Here is a 14,806-nt window from a genome sequence, read left to right as displayed (position 1 = left end):
TGTCGTGTGAATGTATCCACTGACCTCATTCTAAGCACAGTGTGGCAAATGAACTTCCATTCACCTCACTTTTTTGATGAGGAAGCTGGCTCCTACAGATTCTACGCTGCTTTCTCTTGTTCTGGGTGGAACATGGAATTGTTGTGGAAGGTGAGTTTTAACCCAGGTGTATCAGACTCCAAAGTTTGTAATTCTTTGAGACCTGGGCTAAGTGGCCCATTCCTGCTGTACCTTCCTCGCTGTAGTGCTGGTACCCACCGTGGCGCTTTTCCAAGGGAAACCAAACTGCCAAACACAGCCCATGTGTGTTCTTTTGGAGCAACTGTTGCTTGGCTTTTCCTGGGGACTCTGTTTCTATGCACCCCAGATGGTCAGGACAACAACAGAACAAAGAAAATGCACCTAAGTATACGTTGGTGAACCAATGACTCCATTGGGGTGACTTAGAAGGAGCACAGGTAAGGGCTAACTTACCAGTAACTTAGCAGCAGCTTGGCCACTGAAGAAGAGACCTGTACTGTCTCAGCATACCACACTCCCTCTTGGTAATTTAGCTGATCATCCATCTTGGGGTGCTGTGGGGACTGCATCCTCTCCCTTACTTCCACAAGGGGATTATGTTACTGGGCACGATCTTGTGAAGGTCTGTGTGAGTGACCACAGCTGTATCTATTTCAAGATGACAATGGCCATGTCATGCTGGGGGGACAGACTTCATAACAACAAACCGAGGTCTGACAGGAGCTGATCATGAAAGGGGCTGATTTGATGAGAAAATCTTCACTGAGCCCTGGGGCCCATCAGATGTATGTTTGTTAGCAATTACTTTTCATAGGGAGGGAAAGACAGACACCAGGAAGAACAGTGTGCGAAAGCCTGGGCTAAAAAGTTAGATCTCTAGGTCTGTTATTTGAAGCTCCCCTTTTCCCCCATAATTTATTCAACTTTATTTTATGTGTGTGAAGGTATCAGATGTGCTGGAACTGGAGTTACAGACAGCTGTGAGCTGCCGTGTGGGTGCTGGGAATTGAATCCAGGTCCTCTGGAAGAGCAGCCAGTGTTGTTAACTGCTAAGCCACCTCTCCAGCTCCCTGAAGCTCTTTTTTGACAGATCTTTTCATTCGGTAACTTCCTTCATGGGTCAGACAGTAGGGCCTCAGATAAGGTGTGCTTACCACATCTGTGTGTACCACATCTGTGTATACCAAGGGACTTTCATGCCACTGCATTTTGTCTGTGGTGTTTGTTCAAATGTCTCTGCAGAAAGGCTTTCACCGCCCCCACCCCCCACCCTAATGGGTCCCTTCATGCTTTCTAGAGGCTGGAAAACATAACAGTCTGATTTGCCTTTGTTTAGGGTCAGCCTTGATATGGCTAGCATTGAGACATCTGTAAATTACCAAAATCCCTTCTGCTTCTTAATTCCCTCATTTGTAAGATGGGGAAAATGGAACATATTAGACCAGGTCATGGAGTCAGTGAGAATTTAATTTGCTGATGTAAATGAAGTATGGGAGTCTTTGGTGGTTTCTGGAACACTCAAGAAACATGAGCTGTGACTGTTAGTTACTATGTCTTGCTTCCATCCTAATGTCAATCATTAGTTCATTTGTTTGTTTCATTAGAAAGCACAGCAGCGAAGCAGAGGCTATCTATCATATTTACCATCGCGTCTCAAGTATCAGTACAAGTCCTGGCCTAGTATGTGTCAAGCCCGTGTTTGCTGAGTAAATTCATGAAGAATATACATAAGAAACTCTATGGATGAGGGCTTCAAAAATGGTTTAGACTTTGTTCCTGACCTTTAGAAATGTGTAATCTAGAGGTGAGGTAAGAGTTTAAAAAAATAATAGCTGAGTGTTGGGCAGAATAAAGATGGTGTTTTAAAGGAATGACTTATGTTGGTCATGAGTCAGCAAATAGGGGGAGCGAGCCTCTTGGCACCTCTGGCCTTGCCTCCAATGGTCTTTGTTACTGAAACGAAAAACAAAACAAATATAACCTATACATCATGGCACCTCCTAGTGGGTACATAGATCACACAGATGAATTAAAAGCAAATTGTTTGCTTTAATATTTAATTAATTGTAAGATTTCCCCAGCTTGTTTCCACTTTGAAGACAGCAAATAAGGTGCATCTTGCGGTTCTTCCCAACACTCACAAAAACACACAGTTCTCTTGTACTCAGGCTACAGAAGGCCAAGCTTCCCACCCAAGAGCTGCATTGGCGTGCACCGCAGTGTGAATGCAGCCCAGCCTCTCTCTGAGTTCACCCACAGAAGAATGGAGTGTCACCAGTGACTGTTTGAAAAGAATTGGAAGACAACATCATATCTATAGCTAATATGTACAGATACTTTTTCTGCTATTACTTAAGTAATAGCATAGAAAAATGTGCCCTTAGCATTTATACTGTATCAGGTGCTTGAAGTCATCTAGAGGTGGTTTAGGGTATCTGAGAGGAAATTCACAGATATACGCTTTGCAATTTCCCTCAAGGACTGTGAACATCTGTGGACTGTCTTCTCTGCTAGGGTTCTGGAACTAGTCTCCTGTGAGGAAACTGTATTTCTCCCGCCTTGTTCACAGTATGGCAAATTTGAAAGCATCCGCTTTACTCAGGACAGGGGTCCATGATATCGGGTCCACTTTAATCTGAATGTTCACAGGGTTCAAAGTTAGAAAGAAGGAAAACATTAGGAATGATCAGTCTATTTTGGAAACAAAACTTCATTTTCTGAAGCTCCTTGGCTGGCAGGTACTTCAGCTGGTACCTAAATTCAAATTACAAGAATGGATAAAAATAGCAGATTATTTTTACAGGTCGTTCTACTTGAGAATACCTTAGGGGGTTCCAAATTCCTCACGAGCCTATGGGGAGGCCCAGTCTGTAGAAGCCATGGGAGGTCTACACTTGTCTCTGCATCCTGCTGTCTTTGCATCTGGGGTTAGATCTTGGATGTTGTTGCCAGGCCCTAGAGGACATCGTTAGTGCCTGTAGTTGGTAGGTGAAGGTTAAGACGTTCCGTTAGGCTGATGCCAATTGTCCTTTGATTCTCTGTTGCCTTGACGACTGCCATGAAAGGGAGAGTGTCTGGAACACAGAAAGCTTAGAAACCTCCCATGGAGCTTGTCCGTGGTCTTGTGGCTGTGTCCTGCCTTTCAGAAGTATGGGCTGGTTTTCCTTCATGATGGTGTGGGGTTGCCCTGGTCTGTCCCTGCATACACAGCATCTCCCTCTGCAGCAGGTGGGGCATGACTTCTATCAAGCTGCAAGTTCTCCAGAGGAAGCATGTACCCCAGGGAGTCTCTGAAATCACAAGCATTTAGAGGAAAATTGAAGCTCTGTGGAATTTCAATCTGCTTTCCCTAAAAAGGCATATAGTTTTAAATCATTGCTCTATTAAAGTCTTTTGTATTCCCCTGCTAGTACTCTCTGGGTTTCCGTTTTTCTACCCACCCCCTCCTTGGCTGATGAGCTATTCTGCCACAGCTCCCTTCTCGTGTGTCCCTATGACTCAGAAGGGGCTAACAGTTTCTTATTTTGGCCCCATAGAGATTCACTCCTGTCCAACAACTGGTTCATTTCTCCCAAGTAGATATACCAAAAGGACTAAGGGACCATTATTGCCCAGGGCTTTAGTGTGGAGGATGCTTCCTTCTGAGAGCAAGGACTTCATATCACAGAGAAGTCACACAAGCATTCTAGCTCCTGACTGTTTTTTTTTTTTTTTTTTTTTTTTAGATAAAAAAAAATACCAATCCAAATTCCCGTTCCCTCTCCTCCTCCCATTCCTCCACACACCATCCCACCCCACCCCACTCCCCTTTAATCCTAACAGAGGGTAAGGCACTTTGCTTTGTGGAAGGTCCAAGGCCCTCCCTACTACATCTAGGCTGAACGAGGTATACATTCAAAGAGAATAGGATTACAAAAAGTCAGTACATGCAGTAGAGATAAATCCCAGTGCCACTGCCAGTGGCCCCGCAGTCTGCTCCAGCCATACAACTGTCAACCACATTCAGAGGGACTAGTTTGGTCCTACGCTTTTTCCTTCCCAGTCCATCTAGAGTTGGTGAGCTCCCATTAGCTCAGGTAAACTGTTTCAGTGGATGAACCCTTCATGGTCTTAACCTCATTGCTCATATTCTCATTCCTTCTACTCTTCAGCTGGACCTTGGGAGCTCAGTCCAGTGCTCCACTGTGGGTTTCTGCCTCTGTTTCCATCTGTAGTTGGACGAAGGTTCTATGGTGATAGTTAAGATAATCATCAGTCTGAATACAGGGCACCCTCTCCTCTATTGCTTAGGGGAGAAGGGGAAGAGGAGGAGAGAAGAGGAAGAGGAGGGGAGAAGGGGAGGGTTGAGGAGAACTTGAGAGAATGGAATAGTCAAGATGGAGGAAGGACAGATGAGAACAAGGGAAGAGATAGCTTGATTGAGGGAGCCATTATGGAGTTAGCAAGAAACTTGGTTCTAGAAACATTCCCAGGAATCCACAAGGATGACCCTAGCTTCTGACATCTAAGCCTGTGCTGTTTCTACTGAAGTGACACAATTTCCACCAAGCTGAAGATTCCCAGCTGAAAAATAGAGCTGGAATTCTGGGGAAGGGTAAAAGAGGCCTGACTTTAGTGGTCATGTTCTTCCGGGATTCCAGGAAATTTCTGGTGCTTGGCAAAGGTCATTGACATCAAGATGGTTGATTAGTGATGTTGCTTGTGACACTGTTAAGCATCTAGAAGGCACACCAAGGAAACTTAGTGTAGCAAATGTATTTTATATGTGAGAAAATGAAGTCAGAACAGAGAAAAACATATCCAATGTCATGTAACCCAACAGCATAGTTAAGAATAGAATTCAGATCTCTTAAGATTCCAGCCAAAGCTAATTCTTATGTTCAGTATTAGTATATTTCTCTGGGAGAAAAGAGTTGAAAGAGTTCATATAGACAGGGTACAACTGTTTTATTGGGGTTTATACCAGTAGACATTCTCAGTAAGGACAAAGGGTATTCAAGATCTCTGGAAGAGACAACGATCTTAGTAATACTAACTACCATTATCTTTATTCTTCATTTAAACACTGTCATTCATTCTGGATAAGAAGAAGGGGTGCCAGCTGGACTGAGACTGAATAAGCATGGGTTGAAACTGGACTCTCTGAACAAGGCGGACAATGAAGGCTGATGAGAAGCCAAGGACAATGGCACTAGGTTTCGATCCTAATACATGAACTGGCTTTGTGGGAGCGTAGCCTGTTTGGATGCTCACCTTCCTGGACCTAGATAGAAGTGGGAGGACCTTGGTCTTCCTGTAGAGCAGGGAATTTGGACTGCTCTTCAGTATCGAGAGGGAGGGGGAGTGGACTAGGGGGAGGAGAAGTGGAGTGGGGATAGGGGGAGGGGAGCGGGGGGAGGGGGCAATATGTGGGAGGAGGGGGAGGGAAATGGGAAACGGGGAGCAGTTGGAAATTTTAATTAAAAAAGAATAAAAAAAAAGTAAAAAAAAAAGAAGAAGAAGGGGTGAAGCACTGGCAGACAGGGGGAGCAAGACAGTGGCTTAGTGATGCACAAACTCACCAAAGGTGGGCATGGCAGGCAGAACTTGACCTGCATATTGAAAAAGGGATTCGAATAGGAGTTAGTCTTAGCAAATCTTGTCAAGTAAGAAAAGCAAAATGATATGGAAAACAGGAAAATCTCATCCTTCTTTTCCTGGAATACAAGCTTCTTATGGCAGAAGATATATGAATCTATCTATCATCTATCTATCTATCTATCTATCTATCTATCTATCTATCTATCTATCTATCTATCTATCATCTACCACCTATCTATAGGCTATGTATCTATCACTTATCAATCATCTATTTATATCTATCACCTACCTAATTTATATATACCTGCCTTTTTATATCACCTACCTTTTATTTATTTATTTAGATTTAATATAAAAGTCCATGTTTTTACTTATTAATAATTTTCAGCAGTTTCTTAATATGTAGAATAATTTTTTGTTATTTCCACTTATATTATCCTCCTCTCATCCTCTGATTTTCTTCTGAAAATTTCTTCTTTCCAACACACCACTTTCCTACCTATTTTTCTTTTTGTTTGTGTGATCTATTGAGTTTGATCACAGTTGTTTTCACAGACATAGGTAGGAGGTTATTTCTTGAAACCTGGGCAACTTACCAGCAGCTATACCAAACAAAAAGGTGACTCTCTTTCTGCCACTAATCATTGACTATCGACAGATTCTTCAGGGAGGGGTGAGACCACAGGAGACCATTCTGCTTTGACAATGAAAGGTTGATGGGCCCAATCCTACACAATCATGTGTGGGTGGCAACAGTTGCAGTGAGTTCATGAGAGTCATGGTCTTGCTGTGTCTTGAAGATGTGCTTCACCGCATTCTACCCAATGTTATAGCTGCAGATTCTTTCCAGATCCTCTTCTATGATGTTTCCTGAGCTTCGGAGGGGATAATATAGGTGTCTCATTTCAAGATGAGCACTCCACAGTTCTTTATCTTTAGCACTTTGACCAGTTATGTGTCTCAGCATAAGTGATGCCCACTGCAGTAACATTCTCTGAAGAAGGCTAAGAGCAATGTTCACCTGTGGATATAAACGCGATAATATAGAAAGCAGTCTGAACCCACTTAGAAAAAAGATAGTAGAAGGTTCACGTTAAGGACAGACAACCTTTCCAGCTACTAGCTCTTTATGAGGTTTCCAGAGTCGGTTCTGAGTTTTCTTTTGTGGAGCAGGCTGCATAGGCAAACAGAGAGTGTTTGGTGGCCTCCCTAGCTTTCATGCCATTATCACACCAAGTGAGCACTTCTTACCTGGTGGGTTGTTTTTGTAACTTCCATGGTTTATAGCTTTGTAAGACTATTGATGAATTTTCATGTCCAGCAGCCAGTATAGCAACCTTCTGGTGCTATGAAAGCTATCTAGCAGGGAGGAAGCTTCCAGTTCAGCTCCAGATTTATTTATCCATTTCCTGTGGCTGAAGTGTAGGATGTTTTCAGCAATAGAGTCTTACCATAAAGCTCTGGTGGGCAACTAAGAGCAATAGCAATAACCCGTATTGTTTTAGGGGTCTTGGGGACTCCCTGACAAGTAACTATAGGTAGCTATTTCACAGTTGGCATTGGGATTTTTGCTAAATAGTTAATGTCTTCTGAGAGGAACATTATCCACGTTGGCAGACTAGCCATGGTCACTTTTTTCTTAAACATATTTATAATAAGCATATGAGGTGTATCCCTATATACCTTTTTCATACATGCTTAGTGTTGGTTCCTCCCCTATGACCTACCCTATAATCCTCTGTCCTACCCTATAATTCCCTCCATGGAAAGATTTAAGCCTTTCCAGCTCTAGAACTGCCTTTTCCATTTTTATCTCATCTCTGTTCTACTATTCCTCCTCTAAGGTCTTATTGTCCTCATCCCTTATAATGAACCTTTGTCTATCTTCCTGGCCTCTAGCACACTCCAAGTTGAACATGCTACCCTAAGAAGTCATAGAAAGGTTGGAGAGATGGCTCAGAGGTTAAGAGCATTGACTGCCCTTCCAGAGGTCCTGAGTTCAATTCCCAGTAACTACATGTTTGCTTACAACCATCCATAATGAAATCTGATGCCCTCTTCTGGCATGCAGGCATACATGCAGCCAGAACACTGTATACATAATAGATGAATAAATCTTAAAAAAAAAAAGTCATGGAAGTCAGTCTGTGTATGAGAAATGAACATGTATGTAGCTTTTCTCTGTCTGGTCCAGGGTTACCTCACTCAGTATAGTATTTTACAGTTTCAATAATTTTCCTACAAATTTAATTTTCCCTACAACTGAATAAATTACACACACACACACACACACACACACACACTATTTTCATTATTCATCAGTTGATTGACATCTAGGCTGGTTACATTTCCTGGCTATTGTGAATAAAAGCAGGAAAGGATTTGTGTGTGCACATATCTCTGTGGTAGGATGTTGAATCTTCTGGACATTATGTTTAGGAGTGATGTAGATGTCTTACGTCATTTCTGCTGCTAGTTTTTAAAGGCTCTTCCAAAGTGACTTCCACAGTGGCTATACCTATCAACAGAGAGGAAATGATATTCTCCCTCTACATCATCACCAATGTGTGTCCTCATTTGCCATCATGACTGTGTTAACATAAACACTTGAAGGAGTTCTAATTTATAGCAGAGGACTTCTATATATTCCTTCTATTAATTTGCTTCTAGGCCTAGTTAACTAAACAGGCCTAATAAAAACAATCTAGCGTGTGTGTGTGTGTGTGGTATATATATATGTATTAGAGATTGAACTCAGGGTCTTAGCCACACTAGGCAAATATCCTGTCCCTGAATAACATCCACTCCAAGCTAACTTAACTCTTGTAGGATTTCTCAATTTGTCCTTCACAAACTCATAAAGAGAAATAGTTACTCATCTAATCATTAGGTAAGTAAAGAGGACAATCAGGTTAAGTTGATTATTATTGCTATAATCCCAAATGTTAATTTTCTAAACCTTAAGTTTTTAGAAGACAGAAGAAAAGCTAGCAAACTACAGCTTAAGGATTAAAGTTTTTTACCATGTAATTTTGGAAATAAAGATTTATTAGATCATGGCCATTTGTCATTTGTATATAGCATGTATGATTATTCTTCCACCATACTGGGAATGTTGAACAATTGTGAAAATATCCATATTATGTACAGAATATATACTATTTACTATCATGCCATTCCAAGACAAATGTTGGCTAACCACTGGAATAAAACTTCAAGATTATGCTTATAATCTAGTCTGCTCTGTGAGAGAGGACAGTTCCCAAAGAAGGTCTCAGTTGCAAACATATATCAATCATTCCTAAGAAGACTGGAGGTGGTGATACACATTATTAATCCCAGAACTGGGAGGCAGAGGCAGGTGGATCTCTGTGAGTATGAGGTTAGCATCATCTACAAAGTGAGTTCTAGGACAGTCAGAGCTACATGGTGAGACCCTGTCTCAAATACATTTATGTGAGAGGTGTGGTACAGCAACCACCTCTATCTTACCAGTGTTAGGCTTTTCTCTGCATTCTGAATCAAATTCTTCATTCAGAAACAAACAAACTCAAATACTTCAGTCTAGGTAATTTTATAAATAGAAGAGTTCAGTTAGCTGTACGTGAACTTGCATGCTGCTATGTTGTCTGACTCGTACATGGAGGACCTGTAACCCACAGACCTTTGGAGGTATGGGCAGGAAAAGCCTGGGTTGCTGGTCTACACAAGGCTCTGCGTATTAACTCAGTAACTTACACTGTTGATTTTCATCCCAGAAGTCATCCAGAGATGTTGGGCAGCACACATGTGCTTATGACGTTTCCTCCTGAGTAGCGTGCTAGCACATTAAAGTGTCGATCAGATAACAAGAATCACACTAAGGATTTCACTGTGTAACTTCTCCCTTGTCCTCCTCTCTTGGTTCAATGCTGAGGACCTAACCGAGGGCCTGGTGCGCACTTGTGACGCTCGTGCTCTCCCACTGAGTGAAATCCCTGACTCCAAATTCATTTATTTAAAGATTATTTTCGGTTTCCCTGGAGGTCTTGGAAAAGACACGTATTAAACATAGGAAATGGGCCCGAGGGTAGAAGATGGAGGAACAATGGGCATTCCCCATGCTGAATGGAACTATTTTATTATAGTAGTGGAAGCCGATTCAACTGTTTGTCTCTTCGGGTTGATCCAGTCCCAACAGTCATGTGTGATAAAGCGCGGTGTAAGCCAGAATCTGTGCTAGTTTACGTCTATGACAGCTTTCTACTCCCCTCCACGTCTAGTTTCCATTTGTCCTGAGCCTGATATTTTCTCCCCTCCACGCCCCTCCCCCACCACCCACAAAGGCTACCATATCGGGAATAAACAAGTAAGCAGTACTGTGTTTTATCCCATTCTCTGCCTCATTACACAATGCATCTCCCAAGTCATGTCACTTGCATAATTCTGGCTTTTTTCATCTTGTGATCTTGGGCTTACCTATACCCGGGCTTCAAATGACAATAGGGATAAAATCGTCCCTGAAAGCTTCTTCTGCTGTGCAGGCAAGGTCCGTGACATTGCCGCCAACCGTACCAATGCAACATTCCCTTTTCCTTACTCATTAATTCCAAGTTCAGGCACTTTGTCTGATAAGACAAAGCCTGTAACACAGCCAGGGTCCGACAATAAAGAGACGTCCGAGGAGGTTTGGCTTATTCAAGTGAAAACTATTTTATTTCTTGTAATAAGTGGCCTCATGAATCAATTCTCTGTGATCTCATTGTGGCCAGTGGCCAGAGTGGTCTGACCTCTGCCGTCAAGGGACATAAAGGCACAACTCCTGCTCTAGACACTTTGAAAAGTGATGTCAGGCTTTACTGACAATTTTCTTGTAAGGGATTGATACGAGTTTTAGCCAAGGTACCAGAAGGCAAGCTTCCCAGGAAAGCAATACATGCTACTACTACCGTTATTTTACCTTTAAATTTTATTTATCTTATTTTTAGTTTAGAGTTTTATAATTTTGAGAATTTCATATATGAGTACTGTATTTACCCAATTTCCTCCAACTCCTCCCTTGTCACCCTCCACCAAATCCATGATTGCTTCTTTAGTTATTATTTTACACACATACACACACACATACACACACACACACACACACCCTAGAGAAGAATCTGTGCGTTGTGTTTTCTTCCTAAGTTCTATACTGAAAAATCTCTCTTGTCTTCAGCCTAGCTTCTCTCCCACTATCCTGCTTTCTTTGCCCCCTTCCCTCTGTAAACGGGTGAGGTCTTCCTCCAGCTCCCGGTAAGCGCCTCCTCCTCTCCCCCGTGCCGCTTCTGCTCTGCGCACTATCCAGGTCACCCTCTGCATGCACTCTACTGTCCTTGATGGCTTATTTCCCGTCATCTTACTTCTAATTTGGATAATTCTCATGGAGGACCTTGCTCCGTATGCAACTGGAGATTTTTTGATGAGGTTGACATCAGAACTCCTACAGAGGTACAGGAGTTAGAGGCATTGGTCCCCTTGTTCCATTTCTCTGCCTCCTCTGTGTTCTATTTTGGTCCTCAAGGTAGGACAACTTTTCACAGTTCTAGCAATTCAAAACCTAACATACATTTAACTAAAGTTTGAATTTAGTAACCATAAATATCGCTGACATGTGGGAAATTAGCTTCCACAGTGCAAATACCAGAATTACAAAAACACGTTTAGACCATTATCCATTGGCAAGCTGTATTTTGTGTACCTATAGGAACTGGGACATCCAATCATAGGTTTTTTTTTCTCTGCGGAAAAAAAAACAACTGTGATTTTCACCTCTTTCTACTTTTCTTTGAACTTCTCATTGAGTAACAGCTACACAGGTAAGAACAGGGTAGGTTATATGTACTTTCAGGATCTCCCCAAATTCGGCTCTGTTATCTCCATCCTTACACAGGTAAGAACAGGGTGGGTTATATGTACTTCCAGGATCTCTCGAATTTCTGCTCCTTTATCTCCCACCTAAGGTTATTTAACAGAATAAAAGCGAATGAAGTTGACACCATTATTGTGATAATCTTGTATGTACTTTATTTTTTAAGTACACAATTTGTACATGCCTGTGCTTAATTGATCTTACTTTGTAATTTTCGATACATGCGTATCTGTATTGGGTTGTGTTGAGTTGCACTGTGTATGTGTGTTGTGTGTATCTATGGGACTGGGTACCACTAAGTGTGGATGTGAGTATGTGTGTTCATGTACACAGAGACCAGAGATAGACATGAGATGTCCTTCTTTAATGTTTTTCTGCTTCTAATTTTTGAGAATATAGTAAAATCACAACATTTCCCCCTTTCCTTTATTCCTTTAAACCCCCTCATATACATCTCTGGACTCTTTTTTTTAAACTCATTATCCCTTTCTTCACTACTTGTTATTGTATGCATATGTATATATATTCCTAAATATTTTATATTTATTTTCCTAAATATTATATATATGTATATATTCCCAAATATATTTATATATATTCCTAATAAAACATGCCCAGTCCATATAATGTTACTTGTGTGTTTTCTGGGCTGACTTTTTGGCAGTGGACAACCAGTTGACTTGTTCTCCAACTCTAATTATTGAGACAGGGTTTATTTGTTGTACTGGCTGGCAAATGAGTTTTAGGGGCCCACCTAACTCTGGGCTGGAGTTCGAGGCCCATAGCAGGATACTGGCTTCAGCAATACACTGGCTTTTACATGGCTTCTAGAGATATAGACCAGATCATCCTGACCTGTTGGGTGATGGGCACTTTATTGACTGAGTCATTACCCTAGCCCCTTGTACTTTACTTTATTTTCAGCTGTAGATTGTTCCGAATAAACTTCCTAATCAATTATGATTTACTTGAGTTCTGTGACATTATGGTCTGGATGAGAATGTAAACTTACATTGTTTTCCTGGACTTTCCTTTTCTTTCCCTGCAGTTATACTGGCTATGGTCTGCAGAGCAATTACAAGCTTCCCGGTGTATGTGTGTGTATACCGGCCATCTATATTTCCGCTATGAAAGGGATATGGAATAAAAGTGTGCATTGCTGAGCCAGTTAAGTGAGCCAGATATAGCAAAGCAAGGCAGATAACGATATGGCCTCGGGCCTAACATGGCTGAAGTCATTCCTTCCTGACAAGACTAACGGCTCTTTTGCCCCTAAGGCCCTCGATTCCACAGAGCTCTGGGCTGTCATCCTTCTCTCCACAGCACATGTGGGGTCATTAAGAGAAGTGCTGATGCCACGCTAGAGGCCATGATCTTCCCTGCCACTAGGTTGTGGCTGACACATGCATGACATTTCTTTGGTGTCAAATCCAGGCAAAATATTGCCCTACCTGTCCAAATATCTGTTGGAAACCAGCCCTTGGAAGGGATTTAATTGGCTCTACCTCAATTCAGATAAGATACAGAGGTAAGAATGAGGTTGCCACCCAGGGACAATCCCAGCTTCTAAACAACCCTGGAAGACTTGCACACACAGAGCACAGCGGGACAGCGTGGCTGCACCAAGGGACTCAAGTCAAGTCGCGACGCACTGTGGATGATATTTATCCGTATTTACATGCACATTGTATGTCTGGGCACATGTAGAAACAGGCTTGTTAATAACTCACATCTGGCCGTATTTCTCCATTAGAAGTTTAATTTGCAGTTCCATGATGGCTATGCTGTATCATTTCAGGGAACAAGGTCTACGCTTTGGTGATGTGTATCTTTCTTCTCTTCCTCCTTCCTCCTCACCAAGCAGCTTACACTTTGTCACACTATATTAGTGTGCTGATCCTCTGTTTCTTTGGATGGTTCTGCTGCTGGGAGTGGACACAAAGGGCAGAGTAAGAGCAGGGAGGGACTCACTTTTACTGTCTCTATAAAGGTTGTATTGGAGAAGTCATTTTGTCATTTGGGCTTGAGCTTCCTTCAGGTGACAGCTGCCAGGACTCAAGCCAGTGCCATATGATCATGGCCACTATTATGATCGTGGCAGCTATCATTGTGAATAATACCATATCTATCTGCACCATCACAACTATCATTACCACAATGCCACTGCCACCACTGCTATCATTGCTACCATTGTTGCTACCGTCCCACCAATTCACCATCTCTATCCTCCAACCACCACTCTCACCATCATCATCAGATTCATCATTGCCACCATTAGCACCATTGTCACCATAGTTACCACCACCACCACTCTTATTATGATCCTCAGATTCATCATTGCCACCATTAGCATCATCATTGCCATAGTTATCACCATCAATATTACCACAGTTCTTACCATCATCAACTCTACTATCATCACTATAGTTACCATCATCATTACCATCGTCGTTACCATCACCACCACCTTTTTGGCTGATGCAACACATAACATCAGTTGAGAGATGCTTTTCTCTAAGAAAGTCAAGGTAGATGTAATGTCATTTCAGGATTCAGGAAATCCAGTGATGCGCTTAGGTAATTTCTGTCACTAGACTTATTCCCAAAACACACAGTGAAACAAACTAAAAATTGTCTCTTGGCAATTAAAGTTGGACTTCGTTGATTTGGAGTGGGGTCCATGCATCAGTGGAAAAACAGCAACATCATCCAGAAGACTAAAAACGTTTGGTAATATTTGTCCTATAAAGTTCAGGCCTTTGCTGGAAGTGACCCTGGACACTCTGACATTTAAGGACTCAGCTTCTGCCTCTCTCTGCTCAAAGTGGATGACTGCTTCTGTTTCTCCTGTTTTTACCTCTCCCTGGCTTTTGCTTACTCATGCTTTCTGTATCCCTACACAACTGTTTTGTGGCCTTTCATCTTTCTTCTTTTTTTTCTGGCTGTTTTTTTGTAGAATTTCAGAACTTTTTTTAGAAGATATCAAGTTTTTGCCAATTCATTTACTGCACAAATGGTGGTAGAGCTCCCACCGTAGGCTTTCTTACACGGAACAGTCTGGAGGTGACTGCCTTTGTCACACACTGCAGTTCTGACCTGATGACTAGGCTGCATGCAATGGTGACATGGATGCAAAGCTCTGTAAACCAAGAACTGTTTTCATCTATTTTATTCAATGTGTCTCTTTTATACACAAATTGTCCCAATGGCTTCTGTGCTGCATGGACATTATGGTTCTCAGCCTTATCAAATAAAAATACTGGCCTCCCATTTAAATTTGAATTTCAAATAAGCACTGCATACTTTTTCTTCTATATA

At 41.9% G+C, this 14,806-nt stretch overlaps 1 long non-coding RNA gene across 1 annotated transcript in view; it reads left to right on the top strand.

The window, feature by feature from the left end:
* The first annotated feature begins 395 nt into the window (after positions 1–395).
* Positions 396–14,806, top strand: part of LOC130874237 (uncharacterized) — a 37,410-nt gene continuing 22,999 nt past the window's right edge. The window contains exon 1 of the long non-coding RNA XR_009057119.1: positions 396–458. This is a non-coding gene — a long non-coding RNA (uncharacterized LOC130874237). The remainder of the gene's footprint in view (positions 459–14,806) is intronic.

The sequence above is a fragment of the Chionomys nivalis genome, chromosome 5 (assembly GCF_950005125.1).
Source record: "Chionomys nivalis chromosome 5, mChiNiv1.1, whole genome shotgun sequence".
In the NCBI taxonomy this organism is placed as follows: Eukaryota; Metazoa; Chordata; class Mammalia; order Rodentia; family Cricetidae; genus Chionomys; species Chionomys nivalis.
Note: the sequence above shows the minus strand (reverse complement) of the source record. Positions and strands in the feature narration are given on the sequence as shown.